The sequence below is a fragment of the Scyliorhinus canicula genome, chromosome 18 (genome assembly GCF_902713615.1).
Source record: "Scyliorhinus canicula chromosome 18, sScyCan1.1, whole genome shotgun sequence".
Classification (NCBI taxonomy): domain Eukaryota; kingdom Metazoa; phylum Chordata; class Chondrichthyes; order Carcharhiniformes; family Scyliorhinidae; genus Scyliorhinus; species Scyliorhinus canicula.
Window position 1 is genome coordinate 15580626 of NC_052163.1, and position 22698 is coordinate 15603323.

Here is a 22698-nt window from a genome sequence, read left to right on the forward strand (position 1 = left end):
CACCAATGGGAAACAAGCATCTGTGTCTCAGGAGAGGAGCTCCAATAAGGGACGCGGGAGGGTGGGTAGACACGGAGGAGAAGATAGTAAAAACTCTTCTGATATCATCATTGAATTTGGCCAATGAAGTCCAGGAATCGCCTCCCTTATTTTCAGGGCAATAAGCAGATCTTGGAGGGAAGTTTTAGATACATTTTATTATCAATAATGGCTGTTTCTTTTAAGTCACTCCATGTTTCTAGATTATCTAAAATCTAACTGAGGGTTGTCAAGTACCCAGTTGAATCTGTGTCCTTTCATACTCAGAGTGGTAGCCAGAAACTGTTTAATTTTAGTACTTACTCCACCTAAACAGTGTTTTCCATTCGCCCCCTTCTCTGATTACTGTTTACTGCAAACAGTCATTACTAAAAGCTTCCACCTCAGCCCACCTCATCCTGTGCAGATCACATGACTGTTACTTTCATCGCTCTAGGAGGAAAGCTAAAGAATTGGGACTGCAGACTTGCTGGAAGCAGAGGGCAACCATTTCTTTGTCACCCATTTACCAGACTGGGCCCACCTGTATTGAGAAATCGAACACTTAGACTGAAGCTCTTGTTGTTTTGAGGATTGTAGCTGATCTCAAAGCTGGTCTACCTTTCTTTTAAAATCTTTAAAAAAAAACAATTCTGCTCATCAAGTTGAGTTGTGTTTGTGCTTTAATACAAGGCTTCCTGTTTCAGCTGCCAGTTTCTTGGTCAGTTCTATTTCAGCACTGATCCATTATGAGGCAGGTTCACGGACTAGGCTTGAGCTCTCCAGACTGGAGGAGGTTAAGGGAAGATCTAATTGAGTTGTTTAAAATGATTATGACAGATTTGATAGCTGCAGAGTAGCTCTTCTCACTGGGCGATATTTAATGGAGGTGACGAGGGTCTGGCCTCTGGCTGAAGAGCCAGACAGAGCCTGGCTTTACCTCTTTTAGGGAAGGCAGACCGAACTTATCGGGACTTTCCTGGGATCAAGCACCCCGGGGGGGGGGGGGGGGGGCAGAAGTCCTGCCGACTGAGAACTGTCTGATAATCAATGGAAAGTTTCATCCCATCAGACAGGTCTGGCCTTGTACCCAACCAATCTCCACAGAAATAACGTAAGTAACTGAGTCATTTCACCGACTAGAATACTTTAAAAATTCTTATTGCTGATCATCCAACCAGACATGAGGATTTCTAAGAATATAGTGCAACAAATAAAATTCAATTGAAATGCAAGTACATTGTGACTTGACACCAGACAGGAAATTATTAAGATTTTCTGCTTCATTTTCTTAGTACAAAAAGTCCAAATGGATCTGGGCCTGTGGGCTATCAGTCTAGTACTGAACTGAGCAAGTCAGCACATGCGATACTGTGTAAGATATTAAACCAGTCTTACCGATTTTGTCGTGTTTCTAGTGTTTCCAGATTTCAGCTCCACTTTGCATTCTGGACTTCCTATGGTTCAGTGGAAAGTCCCCAGGATTTATTTTATTTAGAAGTCAGCAATGATTTTCCCAGTTGGTTATTACCCAAGACCTTGAGGGCTCTTGTCACTCTTACCTCATCTAATTATTGTCTCTGAATAATCTATCTGGTTATCTGCCTCTGTTTTTACTCCATTGTCTCTCTCTTTCGCTTTTCTCCTTCTAGTTCTCTATTTCCTGTTGTTCGGAGCTCGTCGCTTCGCTTTTTCGCTCTCACTGAAGCACAGGATAAACAAATCCTAAAATGTAACAGTAAAGATTGAAGGTAGGCAGTGAGGTGAAGGTGCACAAATGGAAATAGAAATATAGTCAGGAAATTAAATGGATGGATGCTCAGCAATGAGGTTAGAATGGTTTCCCGCAGGGAGATTCACAGGAAGGTTATCAACCAACATTGGACAATGAGCCACATAAAGAGGGACGGGAAGATCACCAAAGCTTGACCACAGAGATGGGGCAGGGTTCTCCATTTCTGAGACTGGGTGTTGACGCTGACGCACAATGTGTGGAGTTTCACAACAGCAAAACAGCCGCCACACCTGGACTGATTCCGTTACTGTTAAAGGGCAAGAACCGGCGCCAACGAAAAACGGTGCGGGATTCGCCGGGTCCGTAATTGACACTCGGGAGGCTAACAAGCTGCAGTCGCAAATCACATTGCCAATCCCCACACACATTCATTCCAGCCAACAAGGTGGTACTGGCTGTGCTGGGACGCGTCCATACAGCTGATGGGTCGGCTGAGGCCAGAGGGTGGCCTGTGGGACACCTATACGACCCGTGGCACTAAGCTCATAGTGGGCAGCCAGCGGCATGTGCAGCTGCATGGCTGCCTTTACGGCTGCAGCAATGGTGTTCCATGTCCATCCACTCTGACCCCAGAGACCACCTCCTGGCCACACCTCGCTACTCTCCCTGCCCTTGGCAGAAACCCGCCCGGCGAGTGGCACAACTATCAGCAAACCATGGCGATGTTGGACGATTTTCATTGGCCTCTCCCTCCCTCAGTAGCCATGATGAACCACGCCGTTGGGAACTCAGCCCATCGGAGGAGGAGAATCGCGGAGGCCCCGGAGAATACCGGGTCAGGCCCCCTAATGATATGCAAATGGTATTTAATGTACATGCATTCCAGTACACTGTTGAGGTGACGCCACTGTCGAGGTGACGGAGAATTGCGATTTGGCGTCAAATCGGTGCCCAACCCGATTTTGCCATCGGAACCGATTCACCGCCCAATCGCGATTTGCGATTTCGACATCGGCCAACGGAGAATCCCACTCAAGGGTTTTAAGGAACACCTTAAAAGAGGAAAGATGTGTAGACGTGAGGCAGAGAGGTTTAGGCAGGGAATTCCAGAGATTAGGATCTTGGCAGAAATCTCAGCATTACTAAGGGAATAAACAACATCAAAGGGAAGCTGAACGGTAGGAGATGAAGGAGAAGAAAATGTCGGCTCTTTTGGTGAATGGCTGAAAATGGTTGGTGCTGTGTTAATAAAACATCTTTGCATGAAAATCTGGAATTTGACTGATGATTGATTATTGCCATAAATGGAACTTGCCTGGAGATGCTGAAACAGAAACACTTGCAGATTTGGTACCCAAACACTGCTTAGACCCAATTTGCATGGGGTAGTATATGTGAGTTCCACGTATCCACTTATACTGAAGGTATGGAGAGCACATACCTCAATGGGGGGGGGGGGGGGGGGGGGGGGGGTGGGGGGGGGGGGGGTTGGGGGGGGGGGGATACGTTGACTTGAGTAGGGTGATCATTGCTCGGCACAACATCGAGGGCCGAAGGGCCTGTTCTGTGCTGTACTGTTCCATGTTCTATGTTCTATGTTCTCTGAGAATTTCCAGAATAAATGTCAATAGGATGTTGGTCATCTTGACAATCTCTTCTAGATAGTTTCCTAATGCATCTCAGTAATTCTCTTCAAGCATCCAGCAGTAAGTGAACAGTAAGTGTCATAAGCATAGCCATAAGCAGTGAATGAAATCCTCAGCTACAACTTGCTTATTCCTGTTTGCTGGTCTCTGTAAGGAGAGGGCATTAGTTCAATGATTTCCCCCCCAAATGCTGTGCAGCCTTTTTAACGAGGGCTAGAAGGCTATTTGAGTGACAATCAGTAAGTTAACAACTTTCCAGTTGATGGGGTTCCTAGTTTGCTCGTCAGCTCTGTTAGCCTAGAACATAGAAAATACAGTGCGGAAGGAGGCCATTCAGCCCATCGAGTCTGCACCGACCCACTTAAGCCCTCACTTCCACCCTATCCCCGTAACCCAATAACCCCATCTAACCTTTTTGCTCATTAAGGGCAATTTAGCATGGCCAATCCACCTAAACTGCATGTCTTTGGACTGTGGGAGGAAACCGGAGCACCCGGAGGAAACCCACGCAGACACGGGGGGAACGTGCAGACTCCACACAGACAGTGACCCAGTGGGGAATTGAACCTGGGACCCTGGCGCTGTGAAGCCACAGTGCTATCCACTTGTGCTACAGTGCTACCCTATCAAGATGGCGTTGTCCATTTGAACACACGCTAAATCAACATCACAGTTGAAGATTGGTCACCTCTGAGGCTTTTTAGCACCAATGTCACCTGTGGAAAATCATCAGGATATACATAGAACAAGAAGTAACACAGGCCATGATTTAACAGTCAAAAAACAGAGTCTCGCTTTGAACGTGTATAGTCGGGTGTTTCTCGGTGCCTGGCCTGCAGCGCCAAGACCGACCCCGCTATCAAACGGGTCTCTATTCTTTTGGCCTTGGAAGGGCACCCCACCTCCTCCTCTTCCCCCCCCCCACCCCCCACCCCGAGACCTCGGCGCTGTGAGACAGCAGTGTTAACCACTGCGCTACTGTGCTGCCCTGGGAGTGCCATTTTTAAATGCTGCCCCAATCTCTTGATACGCCCCCCCCTCCCCCCCGCCCCACCCCCCGGACTCCCCACCGCAGTCTCTGGATCCACTCAATGCCCCAACGTACCTCTTAGGAAGCCTGGCAGTGCCCCTTCCAACCTGGCAGTGCCAGGGTGCCCGAGTGGCAGTGCTAATGTGCCAGTCTAGCAGTGCCAGGGTGGCAGCGGGAGTGTCAGGGTACCACCCTGACCAGAGCCCGACCACCTGGGGGCGTATGATGGCCTGGGTGCTGTCACAACATGTTTGTGTGGACCAGTGCCATGGCGAGGTCCCCCAGATGTGGGCGTTAATTCCCAGGCTTTGGGAGAATCATGCTCCGACATATTTAAATGGTTCACTTAAATATGTTAATCTGGGCGAGATCCAAATCGCGACGTCTCGTGAGATTCTCGTTAGATCTCATGAGGCGTTCCGAGTGTTGCAAACGTTCATGAGATTTAACGTCTTTGCCGTCTCACTGACTCAGATGCGACGAGGCTGTTCGACCGCGCCCACAGTGCTTTGACTTTGTAAGCAAAATAAGAGAGGGGAAATTAGGCAAATAACTGGGCAAGTACAAAGTACGGCCTCAACAAGAGTCCAATGAACAAATTGTTCTACCACTGACTCAAAATAGCAAGGTGCACCTCCCTCACAGTCAATGAAATAGAAATTCAGGTAGGATGTAGAGATTAAACCCTGCATCTGAATGGTGAGAATCAAGGTGATCCTGATTTTGAGTATGATATGCAAAGAACCTTCCGGGTGAAACCAGGCTTCCTACAGGACACATTGGGGGCTTTGTCAGACAGCTAGCAACTATGTGGTTAAATTGAAAGGCCCTTGTCACTATCTGCCATTACGCCAGTGGGCAAATATCTGGCAAATGGAGCATAGCGTGGGGAAATGTGAAATTGTCCATTTGTGGCAGGAAGAATATAATAATGGTGAGAGATTGAAGAACTCTGAGATGCAGAGGGATTTGGGTGTCTTAGTCCATGAGCTGCACAAAGCTAATATGCAGGTATAATTACACTGAAGCATCTCTGCACCCTTGTCACAGCTCACCCTCCCACCTAGCATAATGTCATCTTCAAATCTGGAGATATTACATTTAGTTCCCTCATCTAATCATTAATATATATTGTGAATAGCTGGAGTCCCAGCACCGAGCCCTGTGGTGCCCCAGTAGTCACTGTCTGTCACTTGGAAGAAGACACATTTGTTCTACTCTTTGTTTCTCTCTGCCAACCTCCCCCAGTCCCATGCACTTTAATTTTAAACGCAAATCTCTGATGTGGGACTTTGTCGAAAGCCTTCTGAGAGTCCAAATAAGCCAAATCCACTGGCTCCCCCTCATCAACTGTACTAGTTACATCCTCGAAGAATTCCAGTACATTTGACAAGCACCACATTCATAAATCCATGCTGATTCTGTCCAATCCTGCCACTGTCTTTCAAGTGCTCGGCTATTAAATCTTAAAATGAACTCGAGCATTTTCCGCACTACTGATGTCAGACCAACTGGTCTACAACTTTCCTTTTTCTCTCTCCCTCCCTTCTTAAATAGTGAGGTTATATTAGCTACCCTCCGATCTATAGGAACTGTTCCACAGCATCTTGGAAGATGACCATCCAATATTTCTAGGGACGCTTGCTCAAGGCTGTATATTATCAGGCCCTGGAGATTTATCTGTCTTCAAATCCCTCAATTTCCCCAACACCATTTCCCTACTAAGACTGATTTCCTTCAGTTAATCTCTCGTACTAAATCCTGTGTTCCCCAACATTTCTAGTATGTTATTTGCGTCCCGTGTGAAGACAGAAAGAAAGTCTGCATATGGTTGTCAGCCATTTGATAGTTCTCCATTATAAATTCCATTGTTTAAGACTGCAAGGGACCGACAATCGTCTTTATAAATCTTTTTCTCTTCACTTAACAGTAGAAGCTTTTAGCCTGTTTTTAGGTTCCCGGAGAACTTACTCTATTTTCCCCTCCTTAATCAATCCTTCTTTGCAGAATTCTAAACTGCTCCCAATCTGCAGATCTGCTGTTTCTTTCTTCTCAATCTCTGTGCCTCTTCCTTGGCTCTAATTCTATCTCCTAGGCAGCATGGTAGCGTAGCGGTTAGCACTATTGCTTCACAGCGCAGGGACCTGGCTTCAATTCTCAGCTTGGGTCACTGTCTGTGTGGAGTCTGCACGTTCCCCCCGTGTGTGCGTGGGTTTCCTCCGGGTGCTCCAGTTTTCTCCCACAGTCCAAAGATGTGCAGGTTAGGTGGATTGGCCATGATAAATTGCCCGTAGTGTCCAACAGTTGGGTGGCGTTACTGGGTTATGGAGAGAGGGTGGAGGTGTGGGCTTAAGTAGAGTGCTCTTTCGGGGACTGGTGTAGACTCGATGGGCCGAATGGCCTCCTTCTGCACTGTAAATTCGATGATTTCTCTTGTAAACCATGGTTTGGCCACCTTTCCTGTTTTATTTTTGCACCAGACAGAAATGAATAAGAGTCCAGTTCCTCCATGCACTCTTTGAATGTTTGCCATTGCCAATCCACCATCATCCCTTTGAACAATATTTCCCATTCCATAAAGCCAACTCACACCTCATACCGCCATAGTTTCCTATATTTAGATTCAGGACCCTAGGGCGGGATTCTCCAGTATCCGGTGGGCGGTCTGTACCGGCGACAAAGAGTGGCGTGAACCACTCCAACATCGGGCCGCCCGAAAGGTGCGGACTGCTCCGCACCTTCGGGGGCTAGGCCGGCGCTGGAGTGATTGGCGCCGCTTGAGGGCCTCCGCCAGCCGGCGCAAGTTGGCGCATGCGCAGGAGCACCAGCATGTCCCCAGAACCACTGGCGTGATTCCTGCGCAAGCGCAGGGGGTTTCTTCTCTGCGCGGGCACGGCAGAGCTTTACAGTGGCTGGAACGGAGAGAAAGAGTGGCCCCACAGCACAGGCCCATCCGCAGATCAGTGGTCCCCGATCGCGGGCCAGGCCACCGTGGCCTCTTCCCCCCCCCCCCACCCCAGGGCCAGATCCCCCACCGGTACAAACCTTACGTAATTCACGCCGGTGGGACAGGCCGAAAACGGGTGGCCGCTCGGCCCATCGCGGAGTGGAGAATCGCCGGGGGGCCGCTGCCAACGGCCCCCAACTGGCGCGACGCGATTCCCGCCCCCACCAAAAAACCGGCGGCGGAGAATTCGTCAGCCGGCGTCGGGGCGGCAGGGCGGGATTCACGCCGCCCCCTGCCGATTCTCCGGCCCGGCAGGGGCTTGGAGAATCCGGCCCCTAGTCTCAGAATCAACTGCGTCACTCTCCACTTTGATGAAGAATTCCCGCATATTATGATCGCTCATCCCCAAAGGACCTTGCATAATTAGATTGCCAATTATTGCTTTCTCATAACATAATACTTAGTCCAGGAAGGCTTGTTCTCTGGTAGGTTCCTCAATGTATTGGTCCAGAAAATCATTCTGTATACACTCCAGAAATCCCTCCTCTACGGCATTGCTATTAATTTGATTTGCCCAACCTATATGCAGATTAAAATCACCCATAATTACAGATGTTCCTTTATCGCATGTATCTCTAATTTCCTGTTTAATGCCATTCCCAACATCACCACTACAGTTTGGAGGTCTGTATACAACGCCCAATAATGTTTTTGCCCCTTCGTGTTTCTCAGCTTTACCCATACAGATTCCACATTGTTGGAGCTGACATCCTTTCTCACTATCACGTTATGTTCCTCTTCAACCAGCACTGCAACCCCTTCCTTTTTGTCTGTCCTTCCTAGATACTGAATACCCCTGGATGTTCAATTTCTATTCCTAGTCACCCTGCAGCCATGTCTCCGTAATCCCAATTATATCATACCCATTTACTTCTATTTATGCGATTAATTCATCCACTTTATTGCGAATGCTCCGCGCATTAAGGCACAAAGGCTTGTCTTTTTAATATTCCTTGTCCCATTCCCACTATTTTTCATTGTGTTTAATTCTGGCCCTTGATTGTTTCTGTCTATCACTTTTCTTATTCCCCTTTCCGTCTTTTGTTCTTGTGCATGTTTCCCACTCCTCTGACTCCTTGCAGAGGTTCCCACCCTCCTACCATGTTAGTTTAAACCCTCCCCAACCACTCGAGCAAATACTCCTCCCAGGACATCAGTCCCAGTCCTGTCCAAGTATAACCCATTCAGTTTATACTGGTCCATCTCCCTAAGAACCAGTCCCAATAGTTTGAAACCCTCCTTCTCGAAGCATCATTTCAGTCATGTAGCCACCTGATATATCCTGCTATTCCTATTCTGACTAGCACGCGACACTTATAGTAATCCTGAGATCACTACCTTTGAGGTCCTACTTTTCAACTTACTTCCGAACTCCCTATATTCTGCTTTTCGAACCTCCCATTTTGTAACCTAAGTCGTTTGAACAAATATGTACCCCAACCACTGCCTGTCCACCCTCCTCCTCCAGAATGTCCTGTAGCCACTCTGAGATGCCCTTGACCTTAGCAGCAGGGAAGCAGCATACCATCCTGGAGTCTCGTTTGGCGGAGCAGACTCGAGGGAACAAATGGGCTACTCCTGCTGCTTGCTTGTACGGATATATGTTTGTTTATTAAAAACGGCAGTCAGTTATGAAGAAGTTGAGGAAATAATGACCTTCCTTTATCACTGTTGCCTGATGCATCAACTTTTAACTCTGTCACTATGTTAGTCGATCGTTCTGGCCCTCTTAACTGCTTGCTGAGGCATAGGCCTTTTTAACTGGAATGGGTCAAAGAGTTCCCCCTGGCAAATATACCGCAGTCAGCATCAGGTTTGCAATTGGCTGGCATCAACCTCCCACAGGCGGCAATGCACTCAGTGCCTCTCTGCTGGAAGGATTGGCCCATATTCTTAGAATAGTACTTGGTAAATATAAACTGAGCACGAGGACTCAGACTACTACTTAGCTGGGAGATACCCATAGAGAACTCTGTGCAACGCACTGGCTTCAGGCCATCCAAATCACACAAAATACCAAAATAAGCTGTTTGATTTGGATGAGTTGCTGTCAGTTAGACTGATATTTTTAGCTGTAACTTGAGTTTTCCTGTGTTCCTCACTGTGACTATGCATTTCAAAGCCCCTTTAAAGATTTAAGTTTGGCGAATATTATTGCTATAAAGTGTAACCCTTTTTTTCAATCCATTTGGTCACACATAGGTTTCAAGCATTCATATGTCAGGTACTGAGTGAGTTAGATGTGAGATTCTCCCCCACCTATCTACCTTAGAAGAGCGCATCTTATTGAGGCAGAGTGACATTTCGACACTGACAACGTTTATTTTGCCTCTATATCACTGTTGGTTTAAATTTCTAATCCTGCATTTTCTGTGATAGAAGGGGAAATAAAATACATCCGTGATATTTCGATAGAAGAAACATTCCCCGGCGTCCTGTCCGACCGACGCGCTGTAAGCATCTTCCAGTCAGTAAGCATCCCTGCTAACATGCCAGGATGTTCCTCTTTTTTTCCAGATTTCAAATTTCCAGCATTTGTGGGCGTTTTGCAGTATGTCAAGATAATGCTGCATTATGGGTGGTCTCAGGGTGTGGCCCAATGTGCAACAGGAAATACATTCAGAAAGTCCGTTTCCATTTACTTTAGGATGCACGTTTCCATAGAGAGATTTTCATGCATTATATCCCGGGCCCCAAGCCAAAATGAATGGGCCACCAGCAGTTTAGGACAAAATCTTGTTGAGGTGCTGGGGGTCTCGTCTGCTGGCTGAGAGACCCCCACTGCCTCTTTTTGGGAAGGCCCACTGACCCACAAGGCACCAATCAGGTAGTGGCAAAGTCAGCACTAGGCCTTTCCCTGGAATCAAGACCCTGGGGGCAAAGGTCACACCCGGCAAGAGCTGCCAGCATCTGACTGTGCTCAGCAGAAGCCGTAGCGGGGAGACCGTGTCTGCTGCCGGAATCAAGCACAGGGGTCCCAGGATTGTGAAACAACCCAGGTAGCACGGTAGCATGGTGGTTAGCATCAATGCTTCACAGCTCCAGGGTCCCAGGTTCGATTCCCGGCTGGGTCACTGTCTGTGCGGAGTCTGCACGTCCTCCCCGTGTGTGCGTGGGTTTCCTCCGGGTGCTCCGGTTTCCTCCCACAGTCCAAAGATGTGCGGGTTAGGTGGATTGGCCAGGCTAAATTGCCCTTAGTGTCCTAAAACAATAATGTTAATGGGGGTTGTTGGGTTACTGGTATAGGGTGGATACGTGGGCTTGAGTAGGGTGATCATTGCTCGGCACAACATTGAGGGCTGAAGGGCCTGTTCTGTGCTGTACTGTTCTAATTCTAATTCTAATTCTAACCCAGGCCACTGATAAGTAATGTGGTGGGGGATTTTTGCAGGGCAGGGGCCAAGTGAAGAGAAATGCAAGAGGGTTAACAGCAAGGACAGGGATGATGGTTCTCAGCAGGCCCCAAGCCTTCCAGATGTTCAGTCCCTTGACCAAGCATTGAGTGGCTTTGTTTGAAGGATTTCCCCCCCAAGGATGTGACATGTTAGCTACACGGTTTTACCTGCCATAGTGACAGGTCCACCTGCAGCTGGGATAATACCAACAACGGCATGAGGCTCTTAGGTGGTCATTAATTGGCCACTTAAGGGCCTCAACTAGAAAGGTCACCACTGTCCTTCCCATCCACAACTTAATTCTGGTGAGGCAGGAATGTGATGGGGTTCAGGGATATGACCAAGCCACCCTAATTAAATACTCTTCCCAACTCCAGTTCTGTCACCAGCGAGAACACGAGGTTCCGCCCTTCAATCCATTTACCAGTAGACCGTGTCTTGCCATTGTAGTTCCATGGCTGGCTACTACTGTAGATATGCCACTGCAGCAATGGGTGGAGTAGGACTAAGTCCCATAGTAGAGGAAGGATGGGGTGTGTTTTCTGTCACGGAGACCGCTAGGAATTCAGGCAACCCTGGCCTCATTAAATATGCAATTGGTATTTCTCAATGTATCGCATGGTATTTGGGCTGGATAGCTCACACCCTGCTATCATACCCAAGTATCATCTTTAAAGTGTCATCTTTAAACTGGACACAACTGACCCACCATTAATGAAAGAAAATGGACCTTCGGGAACACCCTCAAAAAAGGAAGATGCACCTCCTCGAAGACACTGAGGCTGGAAGATCTGATAGATGCTTCCCCCCACTCACTTTTGTGTGTTCAATGGTCTATAGTCCACAGTTGCTGGAGACCGCCAACCCAAACTCTGGAGGCAGCCCCAGGTCTTCTTCAGGTAAGTGCTGATATGTACATGCACGGTAGCACAAGTGGATAGCACTGTGGATTCACAGCGCCTGGGTCCCAGGTTCGATTCCCCGCTTCGGAGTTTGCACGTTCTCCCCGTGTCTGCATGGGTTTCCTCCGGGTGCTCCGGTTTCATCCCACAGTCCAAAGACGTGCAGGTTAGGTGGATTGGCCATGCTAAATTGCCCTTAGTGACCAAAAAGGGTTAGAAGGGGTTACTTGGTTACGGGGATTGGGTGGAGGTGAGGGTTTAAATGGGTTGGTGCAGACTCGATGGGCTGAATGGCCTCCTATGTTCTATGTTCTACGTCACAGTGATCTCGGAATCAGTTTCAGGTTGGCCTCCGGCGAAGATTGCGACCTGTTATGGTGGGCCATAGCAGAAAATTCCGCCGTCACTTTCTGCCAGCGGGAAACTGATTTTTGGACTGCCTGCCGCATTCTGCCTATTGCCTGCATTAGAACCGCTGCGGGGTGGCACAGGAAAATTCCATCCAGATACCGACAAGTGCAAAAGTCCATTTTGATGCAAAGTGCTGCTTAAATGTCATTGCTCACGAGGTAAATCTGACGTGGTGAAGCTATCTAGTTTTCAAGGTACAGGATCCACACCTGTAACCCCCTCCCAACCTTTATGAGGTCCCTTTTCTTTGAAATTTAGAGTAGCCGATTCATTTTTTCCAATTAAGGGGCAATTTAGCGTGGCCAATCGACTTATCTTGCACATCTTTGAGTTGTGAGAGTGAAACCCACGCAAACACGGGGAGAATGTGCAAACTCCACACGGACAGTGACCCAGAGCCCAAATCGAACCTGGGCCCCGGCCCCACTGCGCCACTGTGCTGCCCTCATGAGGCCCCTTCATAACCGTCCTTCACCCCCTTTCATTGACATGGTCCCACTCAGGCCCGGAACTTTGTCAGTGCCACCCTGGCACATGGGCACTGCCACCTGGACATCCTGGCAGTGCCCTGCAAATGTCCCCTGAGTGCCTTGACAGTGCCAAGGTGCCAGGGGGAGAGCCAGGGGGCCACCCTGCCCTGTGCCCGACCACCCGCTGGTCTGCAATGGCCTGGGCAGCCCCCTAGCTCCCCTGAGGCCTGGTCCACATTTGTGTGGCCAAGTACTAAACGGCGCCTCACCCAGCGTGGGCAAGATCCAGATTATGACGTTGAATCTCGCTAGACGTCTCAAGCGTCGCGAAACCCGCGAGAGGCCGCTCGTAAGTTTCACTGGCCTTTTCGCATCACCAAGTAAGATATGACGAGGCCGATAAATCACGGCCCATACTTGTTTCAAGTCAATCACAGCAGTGCACAGTCTGTCAGAAGATTTCAAAAACAATGGCAACAACAAAAACAAAAGCTGAGGAATCTCCAAATAATCTCCAAGTATGTACAGCACAGATTAAGGCAAATTACTGCGGGTGCTGGAATCTGAAACAAAAACAGAGAAAATGCTGGACAATCTCAGCAGGTCTGACCACCTCTGTGGAGGGAGAACAGAGCATCGGAGCCCCAGTGGCTGATACCATGCAGTTTATGAGCGCAGAGACAATCTGTCTTGATAGGTAGTGCTCCTGTCTCTGAACCAGCAACTGTGGGTTCAATTCTCACTCCAGCACTTGTCAGCCAGGGAACAAGTGTTGATGGACATAGTTCACCAGGTTAAAAATCAGCCTGTTAATCCATTCCCAGCGATCCCGAAAGGGAGGAGAAAAGTGTGTATGAACAGATGTAACAAACAAATCAGGAGATAAAGGTAGAAAGTGTCAGTGTTTACGCTCCACTTGTAAGGATAGACCTCATTATGCCTAACCCACTCTGTTCCAACATCCACCCATCCAATCTCATCACGAATGTTGACTTTGCTTTTACTGGCTGAGGTTTAGAAGACTGCTTCTCTTTACTCATTACTGTGGTAAACTATTTGCCATTGTAGTGTCATGATTGAGTATTGGCAGAGCGACATGACAACTTCCTCCTGCTTTTCAGTGTTCACTGTCAAAGTTGGATTTGTCTTTGTTTGATTTATATTAGTTTTCAGCAGTTGGTGGCAGACCGCTGGTTGGTGGCAGACCGCTGGTCTATTGAAGGGTTGGGTTGGTACCTGTGGTACCAGGGCAGATATCTACTATGTTTGGATTCTCTCCTTCCAGTAGCTTTAAGGTTATGTTTTTGATGATTTTATAGGTAGTTTCTGCTTGTGGAGAGTGGAATACCTTCACCAAACAATCGACAGACCAGTACGTTTGGCTGTGGCAGATGTCACCCACTCAGATTACATTAAATGAACAAACCGTAGAACCATCAAACCATAGAATTCCTACAGTGCAGAAGGTGATCATTTCACCTGCCAGGTCTGCACTGGTCCTCCGAAAGAGCACCCCACCTAGGTCAACTCCCCTGGCCCCCTGCCCTATCCCTGTAACCCCCACCTAAGCTACACATCTTTGGACACTAAGGGGGCAAGTTTAGCATGGCCAATCCACCTAATCTGTACATTTTTGGACTGTGGGAGGAAACCGGAGTACCCGGAGGAAACCCACGCAGATATGGGGAGAACGTACAGACTGCACAGACAGTGACCCAAGCCAGGAATCAAACCTGGGACTCTGGCGCTGTGAAGCAACAGTGCTAACCACTTCCACCGTGGCGCCCCAATGGCCTTTGAAAATCAAGGACAACGGACTTTTCATTCACTGCATTTTTTTAAATAAAGAAAATAATTTGATAGGATATTTCTTTCGGAGTAGACGCAGATCATGTGAATGACGTCTTTACTCCTGAACCTGTTTCATGGTGATTGAAACTACAAACTGGTGGGCTAATAAAGGAAAAGTGGACTATTAATGTAACTTAACCAAGGTGTGTCCTCCAGTCAGAACTCAGGGGACTCGTTATCTACAAGGTGGGATGGTTTTGATAAGAATTATTTTTTTAAAAAAGTGATATGATTGATTGGAACCCTGCAGCAGTTGGATTCTCTGATAGGCTGGCTCAAGTATTCACCAAGAGCTCTGGGTACGTCTCTACCTTGCTGCCCCACCTCAAACCAGGCGAGAGATAACAGCCTTTGATAAAAAGAAAAATTAGGCTCCACCCTAACCTTGACTCCTATAGTTATGAGTATGTACGAGATAACTTTTAATGGCCTTAATACCTTATGCTTAATATTATTTCCAAATAGGCGGTGGCATTAAACCAAATGTTCCAACACAAGCCGGGAATTCTAATCACGGACGTCTCCAAGCTTTTACTTCTGGTGTTTAACCGCCTTGAATCCAAACAAAAGCCAGGCCACTTGTGCTGAGATCCTGATTAAAAGGGTTTTGCAGGGAAGCCAGTGACTAAACAGAGTTCTGTATGCTGACAATTTAACACTCCAGTTTGATTGAACTGTTTAGGATAAAGGAGCATTCTACAGCCCCCAGAATAATAATAATCATCGCTTATTGCTACAATGAAGTTGCTGTGAAAAGCCCCTAGTCGCCACATTCCGGCTCCTGCCGGTACGGGAATTGAACCCGCGCTGCTGGCATTGTTCTGCATTACAAACCAGCTGTTTAGCCCACTGTGCTAAACCAGCCCCAGAATGGTGCAACTATCAAATTGTACACATACTGCGGAATCACCCACAGATATAAACTTTCTATAGATTCAGTTGAAAAGTTTTTTTTTAAATAATTTTTTTCAGATTTTCTGATTCTAATTCAGTTTTTACATTCCGCTGCCCTGCAATTATCCTTTGTTTTTGTCATTAGAGCTTCCATCACAGAAAATGTTTCATCTTCAAGGACCAAAGACATTCAGGAAGAATTTATGTTTTTTAAAAGACACTGGCCTGGATTCTCCCCCAACCAGATCACCTGTAATATTCTCGCTCAAGAACTAAAGCTACATCATACAAGGATATCTTGCTACACTTAATTTGGTGGGGTGGCAGTTATAGCAGACAGAAGGAAAAGATGAATAAGTTGGGTGGAAGGAAGAGTATGCATAACTATAAGGTTCAGGGTGGGAGATATAGGAGGGATGTCTGAGGTAGGTTCTTTACTCAGAGTGGTTAGGGTGTGGAACGGACTGCCTGCTGTGATAGTGGAGTCGGACACTTTAGGAACTTTCAAGCAGTTATTGGATAGGCACATGGAACATACTAGAATGACAGGGAGTGGGATAGCTTGATCTTGGTTTCGGACAATGCTCGGCACAACATCGAGGGCCGAAGGGCCTGTTGTGTGCTGTACTGTTCTATGTTCTAACCAGCGGGGCGGGTCATACTGGCACCAAGCAGTGGTGTGAACCACTCCGGCGTTGTGCCGTCCGGAAGGTGCCGCGCCAACCGCCGCAGGTTGACGCATGCGCAGGAGCGCCAGCATGTTCTGGCGTATGCACAGAACCGCTGGCATGATCCCTGCGCATGCGCAGGGGGTTTCCTCTCCCCGCCGGCCATCGCGGAGCTTTACATGGGCCGGCGCGGAGGGAAAGAGTGCCCCCACGGCAAAGGCCCGCCCGCAGATGGGTGGGCCCCAATCGCGGGCCAGGCCACTGTGGGGGTCCCCCTCAGGGCCGGATCCCCCCCCCCCCCCCCCCAAGGACTTCACAGACTGCCCTCAGAGCCAGGTCCCACCGGTATGGACCTTGTCCATTTCACGCCGGCGGGACCGACCAAAAACGGGCCGCCGCTCGGCCCATCGGGGCCCGGAGAATTGGGGGGGGCCACTGCCAACGGCGCCCAACCAGTGCGGCGCGACCTGACAGGGGGTTCGGAGAAACCCGCCCACTGTCCCTCAAAGGGTTAATGCAAGGTTTCATCAGGCCAGAAGACATTGGAGCAGCATTAGGCCATTTGGCCCATCGTGTCTGCTCCACCATTCAATCATGGCTGACATTTTTCTCTTCTCCATTCTCCCACCTTCTCCCTGTAAGCCCTGTTCATCATGGACCTATCTATCTCTGTCTTAAAGACACTCAGTGACTTAACCTTCACAGCCATCTGCGGCAATGAGTTTCACAGACTCACCACACCCCTGGCTGAAGAAATTCCTCCTCATCTCAGTTTTAAAGGTTCGTCCCTTCAACTTGAGCTCCCTGGTTCTAGTCTCTCCTACCTGTGGAAGCATCTTCTCCACGTCCACTCGATCCAGGCCTCTCAGTATTCTGTAAGTTGGTTGCTGCTGCTCAAGGAATGGACAGCATTTGACAAGAAAAGATATTGGGCAGTTTTAATGTAGCTTGAAACCCTTTGATCCTGATGGACTGCTTACAAAAGGGGCACACGGTGGTTTAAAAAACAATGCCTGAAAAAAACTGTGTTGTAAAAAGCTGTAAGGCTGGTTTTGCTTTTGGGAAGAAAAGAAGATGAACTGCTTGGTCGAGGATACAGAACTGGCTAGGCTAGGACATAGAAGGCAGAGAGCAGCAATGGAAGGTTGCTTTTCTAATGGGAGGGCTGTGACTAGTGGTGTTCCGCAGGGTTCAGTGCTGGGACCTCTGCTGTTCATAGTATATATAAATGATTTGGAGGAAAATGTAACTGGTCTAATCAGTAAGTTTGCGGACGACACAAAGGTTGGTGGAATTGCGGATAGCGATGAGAACTGTCAGAGGATACAGCAGGATTTAGATTGTTTGGAGACTTGTGCGGAGAGATGGCAGATGAAGTTTAATCAGGACAAATGTGAGGTAATGCATTTTGGAAGGTCTAATACAGGTAGGGAATATACAGTGAATGGTAGAACCCTCAAGAGTATTGCCAATCAGAGAGATCTAGGTGTACAGGTCCACAGGTCACTGAAAGGGGCAACACAGGTGGGAGAAGGTAGTCAAGAAGGCATATGGCATGCTTGCCTTCATTGGCCGGGGCATTGAGCATACAAATTGGCAAGTCATGTTGCAGCGGTATAGAACTTAGTTAGACCACACGTGGCGTATAGTGTTCAATTCTGGTAGCCACACTACCAGAAGGATGTGGAGGCTTTAGCAAGGGTGCAGAAGAGATTTACCAGGATGTTGCCTGGTATGGAGGGCATTAATTATGAGGAGAGGTTGAATAAACTCGATTTGTTCTCACTGGAACGACAGAGGTTGAGGGGCGACCTGATAGAGGTCTACAAAATTATGAGGGGCATAGACAGAGTGGATGGTCAGAGACTTTTTCCCAGAGTAGAGGGGTCAATTACTAGGGGGCATAGGTTTAAGGTGCGAGGGGCAAGGTTTAGAGTAGATGTACGAGGCAAGTTTTTTACACAGAGTGTAGTGGGTGCCTGGAACTCGCTGCCGGAGGAGGTGGTGGAAGCAGGGACGATAATGACATTTAAGGGGCATCTTGACAAATACATGAATAGGATGGGAATAGAGGGATATGGACCCCAGAAGTGTAGAAGACCTTAGTTTAGACGGGCAGCATGGTCGGTACAGGCTTGGAGGGCCGAAGGGCCTGTTCTTGTGCTATACTTTTCCTTGTTTTTGTTCTTTGTTCTAGGACACTTTAGCAGCTCCTGAAACTCCAGATCCCAGTCCCTATGCAGAGAGTGAATGGAAGTTGTGCAAAGTTCTGAAATTGACTACTAGGTTTTTCTCTAGTAAAAGTAACCCAAGAGTCATTGATTGTTTCTCTGACCAATGCTGAGAAACCAATTGTATAACCTGGATGTTATTTCAAGGACTCCACTATCTATTCCTTTCCCTTGAACGATTGACTTTTAACTTTTGGCAAAATTCCTCTATTTGTTTTTGTGTGTAAGTTAGGGTAATTACTATACTTGCATTTTTCATACAGTAAGTTTTGACTTTCTACTTGAAAAGTCCCATTTTATAATAATTTAATAACTTTGTTGTTTATTGAAGAAATTGGGGCATTGATGCTCATTCTGAGATTAACAGGAAAACCACAGGCCGTATTTTCCGATTTTCGGGCTAAATGCCGACGCCGTTGTGGGAACTGTGGCGTTTTACGACTCCAAAATCAGCGCCGAACCTTCCCCCGACAAAAACGGCCGGAGAATGACCGTGGCCACGCATGCGCACCGCGATGGCCTGCCGCGGTTGTACCGTACCACATGACACCGGCCATGCGCGGACCCGACCTGCCAAATACTGCCCTCCTGGCCACCCCCTGGCCACCCCCTGGCCACCCCCCACCAGTCCCTTGTGGAAGACCCCCTCCCCCAACCAGCAGCATTGACCCAACTGACTGTGGCAGCGCTGGACACAGTCCGTGGCCACCACGGCAGGTTCCTGACCGCTGAAACCAAACGTCACCCACACAGTCGGGAACTCGGCCCATATGGGGCGGAGCATCGGGGCGGAGCCTTCCGATGATGCGGCAACACCGTTCCAAAGGCGTGTGGCGTGTGATGCGATGGCGACATTTCAGAGGGGGGGGGGGGGGGGGGGGGGGGGGGGGGGAATAGAAAACTAGCATCAAACCAGCGGCATCCCGATTTGGGCGTCGGAAAGGATTCTCCGCCCAATTGCTGATTGCAATATCGGCATTGGACAATGGAGAATCCCGCCCCACATATTCGACTGTGTAGCTAGCTGGAGAAATCAAGGACTGGGTTCTTACGTACCCCAGCCGTGTGTTTCCCAGCACCACGCCTTTTGCTGGCAGTGTGATTATCTCTTCCCGCTGCTTGCCAATGGCCATTGAAGCCTCCCCATGCAGCTGGGAAACCCATGGGCGGGAATGCGCTGCCGGTGGGGACACAGATCCCAATGGCTGGAGAATTCCAGTCCATTTAAATATATATTGTGACCCATTTAGTAGTGGAGCTAGGGACAGACAATGCACTCCTCCCATCTCAGCCTTAACAATGCTGCAAAATGCCGGTGCCTTCAACACAGTATAGTGCTAATGGAGAACAATTTAACATAAATTGAACTGTTTGTGTTCTTGCTCGGCGAAATCACACTATCACCTAGGTCATTGCTAAAAGATAGGGAGACCTTGACAACATATAGAGACTTATACACACGGAAATTTCTTAAAGTGCTTCATGCAGTAAATTACTTTTGAAGTCCAGTTTTATCTGGGTAACCATGGCCACTGTTCTGTGTTATCAATGTCGTACTAATCATAATGAACTTGTGAGATAGGGTTGAGGAAGGAAAGCTCAGTTCCTGAATTGGAGAGTGATTCTGATGTGAAACTTGTACAATTAACCAATGTACCACCAACCAATACTAAATTTTATATCAGGTTCACATTGATTTTAATGTTATCTATGGACAATTTTTTATGTATCTCAGACCGGTTTTCATCACCGAATAGTGTCAATGTTACATTGAACTGCTGAACTCAAACTTCCACTGGCATGAAGCTGACACTAATGGAATGAAACAGTTCTTCCTTCTAATTATTTCTGAATCAACAGGGAAATTTAAGTTGGAAACATTCCTTGGGTTTTTAAAAAATATTTCCAAGGCAATGTTATATCAGTATTCTTGAGAAACCAGGTGAGGGGAAATTCAAACAGTCCATGTTTCGTCATACAAGTTTAAAAAAGGGGAATCCCAGGCTAGACCTCAAAGATCAAGTTAGCTTTTCAACAAATACGAAAAGGCTGGAAGCGATGCAGCATTTGATGACACGCCAATTTGAAATTCACTGCCTGAAAGTGTGATGGAAACAGATTCATTAGTTACTATCAAAAGGAAATTGGATCAAAACACGAAAGTTGCCAAGAACTGCAGACGTGGGGCAGGGTTTTTAGGGTCCCCCGGGCACAGGGTTGGACTGGGAGGAAGTTCCTGAAACTCGGGCACTAGATCAGTGGTCTGTCATGTTCCCACCTCGAGGTGAACCTGGCGGAGGTTATCATCACCAGCAAAGGCTACCCATTCATCAGCAGCCAATAACCAATATGGACATTGCGATGTCCAGCTTGTGGGCCAATTGGGGACAGTGCGGGATTTTTTGGCTCCCCACACCCCGCTGAGGGTCAGGTCTAGCTGGCTGGTGGGCCAATAAGGCCACCCCAAATGAATACAGGGTGGAATTTGTGTCACATAATTGTACTGAAAGAAGTTGCCAGTGTCCCAGGAGACCATAGGCTGCTTTTCCCTTTGAGGGGGAGAGCGATTTAATCTGAGGGTCACCACACCTCAGTGAGGGGCTAAATTGGGAAGGCGGGGCCTTTCTGAATAACCTCAGACTGTATGGGAATTGAACCTACATTTCTGGCATCACTACGCCTCACGAAGTAGCCATCCAGCCAACTGAGCTGACCGACCCCCGACAGACTGACCCAAGAAGACCTGGTTTGATTGGCTCCTTATTAAGATGTGAATACATTTGGATTGAGAAAAGGCATCCAGAAATGTAAAAACCTTTTCTGTCACCAACTGAGGAAGCTGTTTAAAGAGGAGCCAGGTTGTCACTCCTTTCCCAATTGTAACAATACACAGCACATTGCACTATCCTGTATTTAGACCCAAATCTACTACAATTCACTGACTACAATCCGCCACGTGCACAGGGTGTCATTCTCCGCTCCCGGCAGAAGTGAGAATTGGACGTGAAGGGAAAAGTCCGATATCCTCTGACTGGAAAATAAATTGGAATTTTCTCCTCAGGTCTTTCGTGGCAGCCTAATGGCAGGTCGGCGTTCCCACAGCTCCATGCCGGGAATTGCATTTGCATGTCTTAACATGTCATGAATATTAATTAAAATCGCATCTTGCTGAGATCAGGTTCTTCCTCCTAATGCCAGGTCAATGGAAAATTAGACCTGTCTGATTTACGACTGGGTAAAAGTGCATCTCCCATCGTCACTTTACTTCTGACTTCAAAGCGCACACACATAACGTTCACCTACCTTGCACTGCCCTGCTGCCATATCTCGCTGCCCCTCTTACTCTTGACTACTGACAGCTGTGGGGTGGACTGTCAGCGCTGTACTGTCCCCAGAGAAACTGGTATAGGGCACAGGCAGCGCTGTACTGTACCCAGAGAAACTGGTATAGGGCACAGGCAGCGCTGTACTGTACCCAGAGAAACTGGCATGGGGCACAGGCTGGGATGTACTGTACCCAGAGAAACTGGTATAGGGCACAGGCTGGGATGTACTGTACCCAGAGAAACTGGTATAGGGCACAGGCAGCGCTGTACTGTACCCAGAGAAACTGGTATAGGGCACAGGCAGCGCTGTACTGTACCCAGAGAAACTGGCATGGGGCACAGGCTGGGATGTACTGTACCCAGAGAAACTGGGATAGGGCACAGGCAGCGCTGTACTGTCCCCAGAGAGACTGCTGTGGGGCACAGGCTGGGATGTACTGTACCCAGAGTGACTGGTGTGGGGCACAGGCAGAGACTGTACTGTACCCAGAGAGACTGCTGCGGGGCACTGGCAGCGCTGTACTGTCCCCAGAGAGACTGGCATGGGGCACAGGCAGCGCTGTACTGTACCCAGAGAGACTGGCATGGGGCACAGGCTGGGATGTACTGTACCCAGAGAGACTGGCATGGGGCACAGGCTGGGATGTACTGTACCCAGAGAGTCTGGCATGGGGCACAGGCAGCGCTGTGCTGTGCCCAGAGAAACTGGTGTGGGGCACAGGCAGAGGCTGTACTGTACCCAGAGAGACTGCTGTGGGGCACAGGCAGAGGCTGTACTGTACCCAGAGTGACTGGTGTGGGGCAGAGGCAGAGACTGTACTGTACCCAGAGTGACTGGTGTGGGGCAGAGGCAGCGCTATACTGTACCCAGAGTGACTGCTGTGGGGCAGAGGCAGAGACTGTACTGTACCCAGAGAGACTGCTGTGGGGCACAGGCAAAGGCTGTACTGTGCCCAGAGAGACTGCTGTGGGGCACAGGCTGGGATGTACTGTACCCAGAGAGACTGGCATGGGGCACAGGCTGGGATGTACTGTACCCAGAGAGACTGGCATGGGGCACAGGCAGCGTTGTACTGTGCCCAGAGAGACTGGTGTGGGGCACAGGCAGAGGCTG